Source organism: Lepus europaeus, chromosome 23 (assembly GCF_033115175.1).
Source record: "Lepus europaeus isolate LE1 chromosome 23, mLepTim1.pri, whole genome shotgun sequence".
NCBI classification, from domain to species: Eukaryota; Metazoa; Chordata; class Mammalia; order Lagomorpha; family Leporidae; genus Lepus; species Lepus europaeus.
This window is the reverse complement of record NC_084849.1, coordinates 28,699,608-28,712,692: the sequence shown is the minus strand read 5'-3', so window position 1 is coordinate 28,712,692 and position 13,085 is coordinate 28,699,608. Positions and strand designations below refer to the sequence as shown.

At 51.7% G+C, this 13,085-nt stretch overlaps 1 protein-coding gene across 6 annotated transcripts in view; it reads right to left on the bottom strand.

Moving 5' to 3' along the window:
• GNB1L (G protein subunit beta 1 like) overlaps nt 1-13,085 on the bottom strand; it is a 58,827-nt gene that overhangs the window by 26,525 nt on the left and 19,217 nt on the right. Inside the window, exon 1 of one of the 6 annotated variants that reach the window (XM_062182461.1) lies at nt 8,683-8,766. The exons of the other annotated variants lie outside the window; for them this stretch is intronic. The gene's annotated coding sequence lies outside the window, so the exon portion shown is untranslated. Of the gene's footprint in view, nt 1-8,682; nt 8,767-13,085 lie in introns of those variants that run through there. 6 annotated transcript variants of the gene reach the window in all.

The window sequence follows — 13,085 nt, the reverse complement described above, 5'->3', positions numbered from 1 at the left end:
TGGGGCAAAGGAAAGGAGACCGGATCCACCATGGCGCTACGCATGTACTGCCTGCTCCTGGAGATGTCCGAGCCAGACGCGTTTTTTCAAGAGTTAAGACAATCTGACACATTCGGCGTAACCGAGCTCTTCCAGAAGATGCCACAAACGCAGCCCTCCCCAAAAGCCCTGCGGGGCTCCTGGACTCAGCGCACAAAGTGCCGATGGCAGTGTTCCCCGTCCACGCTGCCCCACCAGGCAGTGCCCTAGGCAACGAGGTGGCACACGCTCACCCACCAGGTAGGCAGAGCAGCCACGGGTGTCCGAGGGCACCCTTGTGGGGGCAGCTGAGTGGGCATGCAACACCTGGGCGCTGGCACAGACCTGCCCATGGCCTGCAGGGCACATGGAACCCACACGTGGTTTGAGGCACATGAGCAGGGCTAGCAGCCGCTGGCGCCAAGACTGCAGGACCACTGTTCACTGAACACATCGGCAGAGCAGAGGAGTGGAGCAGGGGAGCCACCAGCCAGCACGGCCTGGGCACTGCCCCTGCCTGCCCCAGCCCTCTGGGTCCTCCTGGGTGGGTGAGAATGCTGGGACAGGCTCCCCGGAGACCTGGGCATTGCTCAAGGTCACGGGTGCTTTTCAGGAGGAATGCCATGGACTACCCTGCCCCCAGTGCTGACGAAACAAAAAACAAAACTTCGAAGATGGTCGCTGTGGGCACTGCCAACAACGCCAGGATCCATACGGGATGCGCAGGTTCAAGTCCCGGGTGCTCTGCTTCTGATCAGGCTCCTGGCTCATGTGCCTGGAAAACTGCGGGTGATGTCAAGTACTTCGTTCCCTGCCACCTGGGTCTAGCCCAGTCCCGGCCATCCGGAGAGTGACCCCGCAAGTCGATTGCTCTGTCCCTCTGTCCTTCACATTGAAAAAAATAAACTAAAAAATCTTTCAAAAAGTCAAAGCCATTGCTGAATTGGCCAAAAAAAAAAAAAGGAAAAAAAAAAAAGTATGGAAAAAAAAAAAGTATTAGAGGCCAACAGCCGGGGGGTGGGGGGTGGGGGGGTGGGAGCAGGCGCTTGGCCTAGTGATTAAAACTGTAGTGAGGATGGCCACACGCTATGCTGGGGAACCTGACCTGACTCCTGCTTCCTCCTAACACAGACCCTGGGAGGCAGTGCTGACGGCTCAAGCCACTGGGAGACCTGGACTGTTTGTCGTTTGTGGCTTCAGCCCCAGCTCAGTCCCAGCCACTGCAGATACGGGAGTGAACCGGATGAGAGCACTAACAGTAATAATGGTAGTAATAATCGTTAATAATAACAACGCTGCAACCTCATGAGGCCTGCGAAGCCAGCAGCTGGCTCCTGCCTGGGCTTGCGCTGGACGAGGAACGAACTGGTTCTCATGTCCTCCAGGAGACACAAGACGAGGCCTGGAGGCCTCCTGCGGTGGCTACTCTCCCAGGAAAGCCCCGTAGGGACGGGACTGGGAGCTCAGCCTCAGGCCCTCGGGCTTCTGCTGCCATTGACACCCCCCACACCTCAGGCCATCTTCCCAGGAGGGACTCACCTTCACCCCGGGACTGAGTCCACAGAGTCGGCAGAGAGGCATCTCACACACCACACGAGGAACCACCGCACCGTGAGTGACAGGCACCAGCAGGAGCAAGCAGCGGGAACCACCGTACCGTGAGTGACAGGCACCAGCAGGAGCAAGCAGTGGGAGGCCCACGGGCAAAGCCTTCTAGGTGCATAAACTGTGGATGCCGCGTGGTTCTGAGGGAGCTGACACAGTAAGGCAGCGGGCACGTCGGGGCTGGCGCTGCGGCATCCCATGTGGGTGCCGGTTGAGTCCCGGTCCCTCTTCCAACCCAGCTCCCTGCAGATGCACCCGGGAAAGCAGCACAAGATGCCCACACCCTTGGGTCCCTGCGCCCATGTGGGAGACTGGGAAGAAGCTCCTGGCTCCTGGCTTCAGCCTGGCCCAGCCCTGGCCGTGCACCCATTTAGGAAGTGAACCAGCGGATGGAAGATCTCTAACTCTGCATTTCAAATAAATAAATCTTTCAAGAAAACCCCTATGGGTTTGGCCTGGAGGACTGTTGTCGGGAGAAGGTGTGCATCCTGCCAAAGTTTCACTCCCCAGACTACTCATTAATCACAAGAGGAAAATGTTCCCTTACAGCGGAGACACCTGGCTGTCACCACCTTCACCGGTCACGGAAGCCCGCATGACTACCTCCCGATGTGACTCAACAGGAAGACGCGGCCCCCAGCACTGCTTGTCCAGGAACGGGCCACACCCAGACGAGGCCAGTAACAGAAGCACAGTAGGGTGACGCTTCCACGGTCAGAGACTGAAGGAGCCTCAGAGCCAAACACAACACATGGACCTCAGATCCTGGGCTGTGAGTGTTTGGGGAACATCCATGGAGATCTGGCTAGACTGCAGACCATACGGAATGACAAACTTTCTTGGAAAGGATGATGCCATTTTCTGAAGAAAAACAGCCTTGGGGGCCGTGCTATGCTGTAGCGGGTAAAGTTGCTGCCTGTGGCATCCCATATGGGCACCGGTTTGAGTCCCGGCTGCTCCACGTCCAATCCAGCTCCCTGCTGATGGCCTGGGAAAGCAGTGGAAGATGGCCCAAGTCCTTGGGCCCCTGCACCCACGTAGGAGACCCAGAAGAAGCTCCTGGCTCCTGGCTTTGGATTGGCCCAGCTCCAGCCATTGTGGCCATTGTGGGGGTGAACCAGCAGATGGAAGACCTCTCTGTAACTCTTCCTTTCAAATAAATAAACAAATCTCTAAAAAAAAAAAAATGTCCTTAAACCTAAGAGACATGCTAAAACATTTAGGGGCGAGATGTCCTAACGTCTACGAACTGTTCTCAAATGTTCCATAAAGAAATTTCAAAAATTTATTTGAAAAGCAGAGAGAGGGAGAGCAAGAGAGAGCGAGTGCGAGCGAGCTTCTATTCACTGGTTCACTGCCAGGTGACAGTGGCTGGGCTGGGCCAGTGTGAAGCCAGGAGCCCGGAGTTTCTTCCAAGTCTCCCACATGGGCGCAGGGGCCCAAGCCCTTGGGCCATCTTCTGCTGCTTTCCCAGGTGCACCAGCAGGGAGCTAGATCGAAGTGGAGCAGCCAGGTCTGGAACCGGCTAGCGTTGTAGGCGGCAGCTTAACTTGCTAAACCACAATGTCAGCCCCAGAAAATTTCTCTTAACTGCTACCTTCGTACAAGGGTACGTACAAAGCTCATGGAAAACTGGAATGAAAGGTTTATGGTGCTACGAGAAACCTTTAAACCCAGGCACATTGTTTTCATAATATGCATTCTCCATGTCCTTTCCCCTCACTCCCTCTGTGCCCCGACTCCACCTCTGAGTAACCGCCCACCGGTCTCTCGATGACAGCATGACAGTGCGGGCGCAGCCAAAGCAAAGCGTGATGTGCTGAAACACCCGGTGCCCGCAGCTAAGGATGAACAGGCACTTTCGATGCTACACCTGATAACTTCTTGGTGGGTTAAAGCAGAAGTGCACGGTGGGGTGGGGGAGGGGAGGGGACGGGAGGGGGACGAGCCCCAGCGGACTTGTAGCCAACACAGGCCGACGGACAGAGCAGGAAAGCAAACACCAGAAAGGAAAATGAACGGAAGACATCGAAGGGCAACGTCCATGTCCGATAAACACACGGAAAACTGCTGGCCTAATTAATAATCTTGGAAATGCCCTGTCAAAGCCACAATGTGGTATGATTACACTCCTAACAGATCAGCAAAGAAATTAAACAGTCTGTCCAACTGGCGCTGTCTCCAGGCTAGAAGAACCATCTGGTGCTAGCCTGCACGCCACACGTGTCAGCGGTGCTACCCTCACGTGGGCGCCCCCCAGGAAACGCACACCTGCGAGGGAACTGGCCCCAGAACTGCCCAGACACAATCCAAGTGGTCATCAGCTACTGAATTTATGGGATAAATTCGGCGAATTCTCCCCCACAGAACTGGAGACGAATCAGCGTGTGTCCACGCGGATGAAGCTCAGCAGCATAATTCTCACTCGCAAACATTAAAGAAGTAAATATATACACATGAGGCTACAGCCAGAGAAAATGCTCGCAAGTTACCTGCTGGACAATCTGCTCACTGACTCAGAATATGCATCACAGAATCCAACCAGGGACTGGGCAACGTGACATCCTACTCTCAGTACCAGCCAGAGCAAGCAGACAAGACGAAGCCAGGAGACCAAACATGAGCAACCATGGACAGCTCGATCCAGGTGGTACTTCGCCCTCTGGAAACAGGCTGCCCGCTTTTCTCAGGGGCACAGGGGATGTGTGTGAAAACTGACGGCATAGTGGGTCACAAGGAAACACCAGTAATTATCAAAAAGAAGTATTATATATAATATTTTATGGCCACAGAATTAAATCAGAAAGCCATGAGATACCACAAAGGCCCAGTCCACTAGAAATTAAAAACTATTAGGCTGGCGCCGCAGCTCACTAGGCTAATCCTCCACCTGCAGCACCGGCACCCCGGGTTGTAGTCCCGGTTGGGGCGCCGGATTCTATCCCGGTTGCTCCTCTTCCAGTCCAGCTCTCTGCTGTGGCCCGGGAAGGCAGTGGAGGATGGCCCAAGTGCTTCGCCCCTGCACCCACATGGGAGACCATGAGGAAGCACCTGGCTCCTGCCTTCAGATCGGCAGAGCGCCAGCCATAGTGGCCATTTGGGGGGTGAACCAATGGAAGGAAGACCTTTCTTTCAGTCTTTCTCTAACTCTGCCTGTCAAAAAAAAAAAAAAAAAAAAAGAAATTAAAAACTATTTATTGGGCCGGCACCGTGGCTCACTTAGTTAATCCTCCGCCTGCGATGCCGGTACCCCGGGTTCTAGTCCCGGTTGGGGCGCCGGATTCTGTCCCGGTTGCTCCTCTTCCAGTCCAGCTCTCTGCTGTGGCCTGGGAAGGCAATGGAGGATGGCCCAAGTGCTCGGGCCCTGCACCCGCATGGGAGACCAGGAGGAAGCATCTGGCTCCTGGCTTCGGATCGGTGCAGTGTGCTAGATATAGCAGCCATTTGGGGGGTGAATCAATAGAAAAAAGGAAGACCTTGCTCTCTGTCTCTCTCTTTCACTGCCTAACTCTGCCTGTCAAAAACAAAACAAAACAAAACAAAAAAACTATTAACTCTTAAGGGGCCCGATGCTGTGGCGTAACAGGTAAAGCCGCTGCCTGCAGTGCCGACATCCCATATGGGTGCCAGTTCAAGTCCCAGTTATTCCACTTCCTGTCCAGCTCTCTGCTAAGGCCTAGGAAAGCAGAAGATGGTCCAAGTCTTTGCCCCTGCACCCACATAGGAGACCTGGAAAAAGCTCCTGGCTCCTGGCTTCAGATTGGCGCAGCTCCGGCCGTTGCGGCCAACTGGGGAGTGAACCAGCGGATGGAAGACCTCTCTCTCTGCCTCTCCTCTGTGTAATTCTGATTTTCAAATAAATAAATAAATAAAGTCTTTTTAAAAAAATTAGGTAAAATAAGAATTACGGGCCGGCGCCGTGGCTCAACAGGCTAATCCTCCGCCTTGCGGCGCCGGCACACCGGGTTCTAGTCCCGGTCAGGGCACTGATCCTGTCCCGGTTGCCCCTCTTCCAGGCCAGCTCTCTGCTGTGGCCAGGGAGTGCAGTGGAGGATGGCCCAAGTGTTTGGGCTCTGCACCCCATGGGAGACCAGGATAAGCACCTGGCTCCTGCCATTGGAACAGCGCGGTGCGCTGGCTGCAGCGCGCCTACCGCGGCGGCCATTGGAGGGTGAACCAACGGCAAAAAAGGAAGACCTTTCTCTCTCTCTCTCTCACTGTCCACTCTGCCTGTCAAAAAATTAAAAAAAAAAAAAATTACGGAAATCACAAACATTAAAAAATGACCATGAACACTTCACACCAGAATGTCTGCTACATTTACAGCTCTCATCAGAAGTACAGGTGAGTATCAGTTGAGTATCTCACAAAAACCGAGTGAAATAGGAGAGGCCAGCACTGTGGCATAGCAGGTAAAGCTGCTGTCTGCGGTGCCAGCATCCCATATGGGTGCTGGTTCATGTCCCAGCTGCTCCACTTCCTACCCAGCTTTCTGCTATGGCCCGGGAAAGCAGTGGAGGATGGCCCAAGTGCTTGGGTCACTGCGCCCAGGTGGGAGACCCTGCAGAGGCTCCTAGCTTCGGATCAGCACAGCTCTGGCCATTGCAGCTGAGGAGTGAACCAGAGGATGGAAGACCTCTCTCTGCCTCTCCTCTCTCTGTGTAACTTTCAAGTAAATATATATATATATATATATATATATATATAAATTTTTGACAGGCAGAGTGGACAGTGAGAGAGAGAAACAGAGAGAAAGGTCTTCCTTTGCCGTTGGTTCACCCTCTAATGGCCACCACAGCCAGCGCGCTGCGGCCGTCACACCGCGCTGATCCGAAGGCAGGAGCCAGGTGCTTCTCCTGGTCTCCCATGGGGTGCAGGGCCCAAGCACTTGGGCCATCCTCCACTGCACTCCCTGGCCACAGCAGAGAGCTGGACTGAAAGAGGAGCAACCAGGACTAGAACCCGCCACCCATTTGGAATGCCGGTGCTGCAGGCGGAGGATTAACCAAGTGAGCCACAGCACTGGACTCCACATAGAAAATTAATACATGAGGGGCCGGCGCCGTGGCTTAACAGGCAAATCCTCCGCCTTGTGGCGCCGGCACACTGGGTTCTAGTCCCGGTTGGGGCGCCGGATTCTATCCCAGTTGCCCCTCTTTCAGGCCAGCTCTCTGCTATGGCCCGGGAAGGCAGTGGAGGATGGCCCAAGTGCTTGGGCCCTGCACCCGCATGGGAGACCAGGAGAAGCACCTGGCTCCTGGCTTTGGAACAGCACGGTGCGCTGGCCGCAGCGGCCATTGGAGGGTGAACCAACAGCAAAAAGGAAGACCTTTCTCTCTGTCTCTCTCACTATCCACTCTGCCTGTCAAAAAAAAAAAAAAAAAAAAATTTAATACATGATGACCAAGCAGAATTTAGCCAGGAAATGCAAGGTTGGTTCAATTGGGAAATCCATTAGTGTTACCAGATCACAGGAGACAAAGCAGGACATTATCTCCTCAGAGGCAGAACAAGCATCTGACAACTCTTAATATCCACTTTTTATTACAATGTAAACAGAAGTTGATGGATTCCTTTTTTTTTTTTTTTAGATTTTATTTATTTGAAAGACAAAATTAGAGAGAGAGGTAGAGCCAGAGAGAGAGGTCCTCCATTCTGCTGGTTCACTCCCCAAATGACTGCAACGGCCAGAACAGAGCTGTTCCTAAGCCAGGAGCCAGGAACTTCTTCCAGGCCTCCATTAGAGTGCAGGGGCCCAAGGACTTGGGCCATCTTCCACTGCTTTCCCAGGCCATAGCAGAGAGCTGGATCGGAAAAGGAGCAGTGGACTTGAACTGGTACCCATATGGGATGCCGGCACTGCAGGTTCGGGCTTTAACTCGCGTGCGCCATGGTGCTGGCCCCTGATGGATTCTTTAGAAACGAATGAAACACACACAGGCATCCCTCTTGGTCCTGAAGCCGATGCATTCCTTTTCAGGAGGAACTTAACACCCACTAGCACTACTATGAATACTGTGCTGAGGGGTTAAGCCAAAGCTATCAACAGGGAAAACCAAGTAGAGAAACATGAATTGAGGAAGAAGCCACTGAAATACCTTCTAGATTATATGATGGCATACAGGGAAAGCCGTAGGTAATAATTAAAAACAAAAACCTGCAATATGGTAACAGGATAAAAAACGAATAGAGGTTGGATAGCTTGCATAAACACAAAAATTCCATTCCTGTTGTAGTTCAGTGGTTAAGTCACCACCTATGACGCCAGCATCCCATCTGGGCTCCACTTCCCGTCCAGCTCCCTGCTAACGCGCCTGGGGAAGCAGCGGAAGACGGCCCGAGTGCTTGGGGCCCTTACTCACATGGAAACCCAGATTAAGCTCCTGGCTGTTGCAGCTACTTGGGGAGTGAACAAGCTGATGAAAACTCTAATTCCACCTCTCAAATAAATAAATCTTAACAAAAAAATTTCCATTTATGAGGATGATTAAATAGTCAGGAATTAATTTAACAAAATATGTAAAATCTTCTCAAAGGAAATTTTTAAAGACTCCTGAAAGACATGAGTGGACTTGAAGGAAAAGATTGCTTTGTTCTTGGCCAATACAATTCAACAACACACAATTCTCTCTTCTTCTGAGGACAGGCTTATGAATTTAACAGAACCCTAACAGAAACTCCAGCAGGCTTCTTTACGGAGTCAGACAAGCTGATGGTCACATTCACTCGGACAGACAGGAATACAGAATGCCCAGAAAACACACCAAGAGCCAGAAAAAAGGCTGGCCCTCTCCACACTGCACTGGAGCCTTAGGGTACAGGCTGGCCAGACCCAGCACCAAGCAGAAAGCCCAGGGATAAACGCAGGGATGCTGGGAGTTTCACAGGGAGAAGAGGGGCACCTCCCATCGCGGGGGGAAAGATGGACCGAGCCGGTTGGTCACTTGCGAGATGACGGAACCAGCTCCCAGTCTCACCGTCAGGGCGTACACCATATACGAGAACGCGATCCACACAGATCTGGGACCAGTATGCAGAAAACAAAAACCATGTACGTACCAGCAGAAAACACGGGGGAGCTGCTTTATCACTTGGTTTTAGGAAAGGTTTGCTATCTCTCACAATTTCGATGCAATAAAAGTTGAGAAGTCTGATTAGATAAAAATAAAAAACATCTTTTAAAATTTACATGGCCAAAAAAAGACCAAAAAATCTATTTAAAATACATATAAACATTTTAAGTTTAAGGAAAGGGATTAAAGACCTAATGGTCTAAAAAAAATGGGTCAAAGGCAATTCACCTAAAAAAGCAGTAAAACAGCTGTATAAAGCAGTAAAAAGTGCTGTGGTGTACTGGAGTAAGACCGCGGCCTGCAGCGCCGGCATCCCATATGGGTGCTGGTACTCTCCATCCAGCTCCCTGCTAATGGCCTGGGAAAAGCAGCCGGAGATGGCTGAAGTGCTTGGGTCCCTGCTGCCCATGGATGAAGCTCCTGGCTTCAGCCTGGCCCCAGTGCTGGCCATTTAGGACCATCTGGGGAATGAACCAGCAGATGGAAGGTCTCTTCTCTTCCTCTCCTGGGTCCCAAACACTTAGACCATTTTCCACTGCCTTTCCCAGGCCATTAGCATGGAGCTGGATCAGAAGTGGAGCAGCCAGGACTTGAACCGGCGCCTACATGGGATGCCAGCATTGCAGGCGGTAGCTTTAATTGCTATGTCACAGCACCAGCCCCAGTAAGTGAATATTTACAAAGGAAAAATGCTTAGCCTCAAGTGCTTTCATGGACACAAGGCCAGGACAAAGCTCACTCCAGTCTCCCTCTCTCAGGCCAACTGCAACTAAAACTCTGGACAAGATACAAACAGCAAATACAGGTGGTCTGAACCCACCAAACCAACCCACCAGCCTAGCGTGGTGACACAGCACAGGGCCTCTGCTGCTGTCCCTCACAGCCATGGGCTGACTGGCAGCTGGAGCTCCAGCCATGGCCCAGCGCTGGGAGAGAGGACTGGGGACACATCGCTAGCCTGGGAAAAGACCAGAATTCAAATCCCAAAGTGTGGGTCCCACTCAATGCACGCTGCCTTCAGCGCCAGGTGGGGAAATGAGAAAGTTCAGCGCTGTCTGAAAACGGGCAGCTAGAGCAGGTTCTAGAGGCAAGCAGGAGTTCTGGAGTGGTTGTCACAGGCGGGCGAGTGTCCTGGCCCCAGAGCTACAACTTGAATACAAAGGCCTAATTTTTGGAGCAGGGGTGGGGGTGGGGAAAGGCTCCTATGGTTCCAAGAATGTGAGGGGAAATCCTGAGGGTTCACTTTACAACACAGTAACGTTAGAGAGAAGCCTTTCAGGCCAGAGAAACCAAGGAAAGAGGCCCTGCAAAACGGAAACGGTGTGTGTGTGTGTTGGAGGGTGCTCTGCAGAGTGGGAAACCCAAGACAAAGGTCCCCAATCCTGTGAGGCACCAGGCTCACTGCTGAGGTGCGAAGGCACGGGGCAGACCCAAAGCGCCAAAGCGCCATCCACTCTGACACTGACCCGGGGCCGGAAACGGTTGCTCAAGGCTCTGGCCGAGTCCTGAAAGCAGCTGATGTGTGGGACAGAACCACACACTGGGGAGATGGGAATGAGATTAAGTCCAGAGCCCGCCAGAGCCCGTCGAGGGCGAGACGGAACTGGTGATACGCATCTAGCTGGGTGGACTGAGTGCTAACACACACCTCGACACTGTCCAGAGGACCCCCACGTCATACGCAACCCGGGGCACGTCTGGGATCCAACCCAAGATCACTCGACACACAAACACAGGAAAACAGGGCCAGGTCCCGGGAGGGGAAAGGCAGCCCACAGATGCCAGCCTTGAGACGAGTCAGATGTCTCACGGATCAGATAAAGGCTCCCAAGCAGCTCTTACGATTCTGCTTCACGAGGCAAAGGTAAACATGCTTGAAATGGATGGGAGGAAAAACATCCTTGGCTGCGAACAGGAGTTAGCTCTTCACAAAATGTGGATGTGGCAGAAAAGATGTCAGAAACAAACACACAGAAGACCCTGAGGATGCAGAGGGAGATGACAGAGGTGCAAATGTGAAGACGATCCACAGAGACCATTCAGTGGAAGAGCAAGACTGAGCCATGCGACCAGTGCACCAGGGACCTGCAGAACAGCAGCCTGATGGAACATTCCAGACAAAGGAGTCCAAGAAGTTGAGAAGAGGGATTGGAACAGGAAAGGTCCTTGAATATGTACGTAATGCCTAAAACCTCATCCATTTAGGGGAAGCCAAAAACATTCACTCAAAAACAGGATGAACCACTGCTGTTCTCTGTGGAGAGCAACTTTCCTTATATGCCAGGAGTCACTTCTGGGTCTCCCACATGGATACAAGGGCCCAAGCACTTGGGCCATCCTCCACTGCTTCTCCAGGCCATAAGCTGAGAGCTGGACTGGAACAGAAGCAACTAGACACGAACTGGTGCCCACGGGGAAGCTGGTGCCACAGGTGCAGGCTTAGCCTACTATGAAACAGTGCCGGCCCCCAGAGCACTCATTTGGGAACAGGTTGCTACTGAGGAGGAAGCCAGGGATGGACAGCTCTCTCGCTTCCCGTCTGGCAACGGGATCCCTCCTCCAACCACCGCAAGGCCATGTGCTGTTAGGAAACCATGGAGGCCCAGCCCTGCGGCTGCCCCATCTTGGATTTTTCAGCCTCCAAGACGGAACCACATGAACCCATTTCCTTTGTCAAGTCAGCCTGCTGCGGGCACGCTGTTACAGTAACAGGAGACATCATTAAAGTACTGAGAATTCTGTATTCCGCAAACGGCCCACTGGGAAGTGAGGGCTAAACAGAGACACTCTCAGGTGGGGCCAGGCCCTGGTTTCTGCCAGCAGCAGCACACTGACAAATGCTAACGAAAGCCTTCAGGAGGCCAAAGAAACCATCCTGGACAGAGGGGGAATGCCAGAAAGGCAGAGAAAGGGGAACGCTAACCACACAGAGAATGTAAGACGTTTCTTGAAAAACATTTCGTTCTTTAAAGGTCAGAGTTAGAGAGAGGGGGCAGGTAGATCTTCCACCCACTGATTCATTCCCCAGATGGCTGCAACAGCCAGGGCTGGGCCAGGCTGAAGCCAGGAGCCTCATCTGAGCCTCCCACATGGGTGCAGGGGCCCAAAGACTTTACTCATCTCTTGCTGCTTTTCCCAGGACATTAGCAGGGAGCTGGGTCAGAAGTGGAGCAGCCGGGATAAACCATTAACTGCTGGCATCTTCAATGACAGCTGCGACATAACCATGGGAGGCTAAGGGGCCTGTGTGGTGGCAGGGCTTCCACATTTCACAAGAAAAATTTAGGCTAAAAAGACTGGGGGGGGGGGGCAGCATTGTGGTGTGGTGGGGTGGGCAGAGCTGTTGGTTGCAATGCCAGCACCTCATATGGGCGCTGGTTTGAGTTCCAGCTGCTCCACTTCCAATCTAGCTCCTTGCTAATGTGCCTGGGAAAGCAGTGGAGGATGGCCCAAGTGCTTGGGCCCCTGTACTCTCATGGGAGACCTTTGGTGCAGCCCAGCTCCGGCCATTCCATTCCAGGAGATGAAAGATCACTTTCCCTGCCACTCAAATAAATAAATAAACCTAAAAAAAAATAAGACTGTGAAGGGCTAAACACGCATACTGTAACTCCCAGTACAGCCATTAAAATAACAAAATAAAGTGAGCCAAAAAACCAATAGAAAAATCAAAACATCGTACTTAAAAATATCTAAATAGCTGGAAAGACATGAAAGGGAGCACAGAGGAACAAAAAAGTAAAGAAAAATAGACAGAAATATTTGACCTAAGCACAACCAGATCAATTATTACAACAAATGTAAACACAACATGTTCATCATGAGCCCCAACTTTTTTTTTCTGGAAAAAAAAGATCCAGTTTTAAGTTATCTAGATGAAATCCAGTCTAAGTGTAAAAGTGTGAGTTAAAAAAGTCAAAAAGATGACAAAGATGTTATACAAATAAAAGCACCTGGAATGTGTTAATCAAAGTAGACCTCAGAAGAAATATTTATATAATAGTGCCAAGGAGACATAAAAAAAGGCATCAACCCATCAGGAAGACATGAAAGTACATTTTTAGCTAACAGAATTTCAAACTGCATGGATGAAGAAGTGACAGAACTGAAAGCAGAAACACATACACAATTATAGGTGGATGCTTAACCAACTCCTGAGGGTCACAGACGACCTGGACAACAGTACCCACCCCCACGACCCAGCTGGCCCCACAACAGCCAACCCCAGCAGGAAACTTTCCTCTCCATCAAGGCAGGCCACACCCAGGTCATAAAACAAACCTTAAATTCGTGTAAGACGGACACAGTTCTCTATCCCTAAGAAATTCAACTAGAAATCAGAAACAGAAAGGTAACCGGAAAATCTTCCAGCATTAGCAAGTCATCATT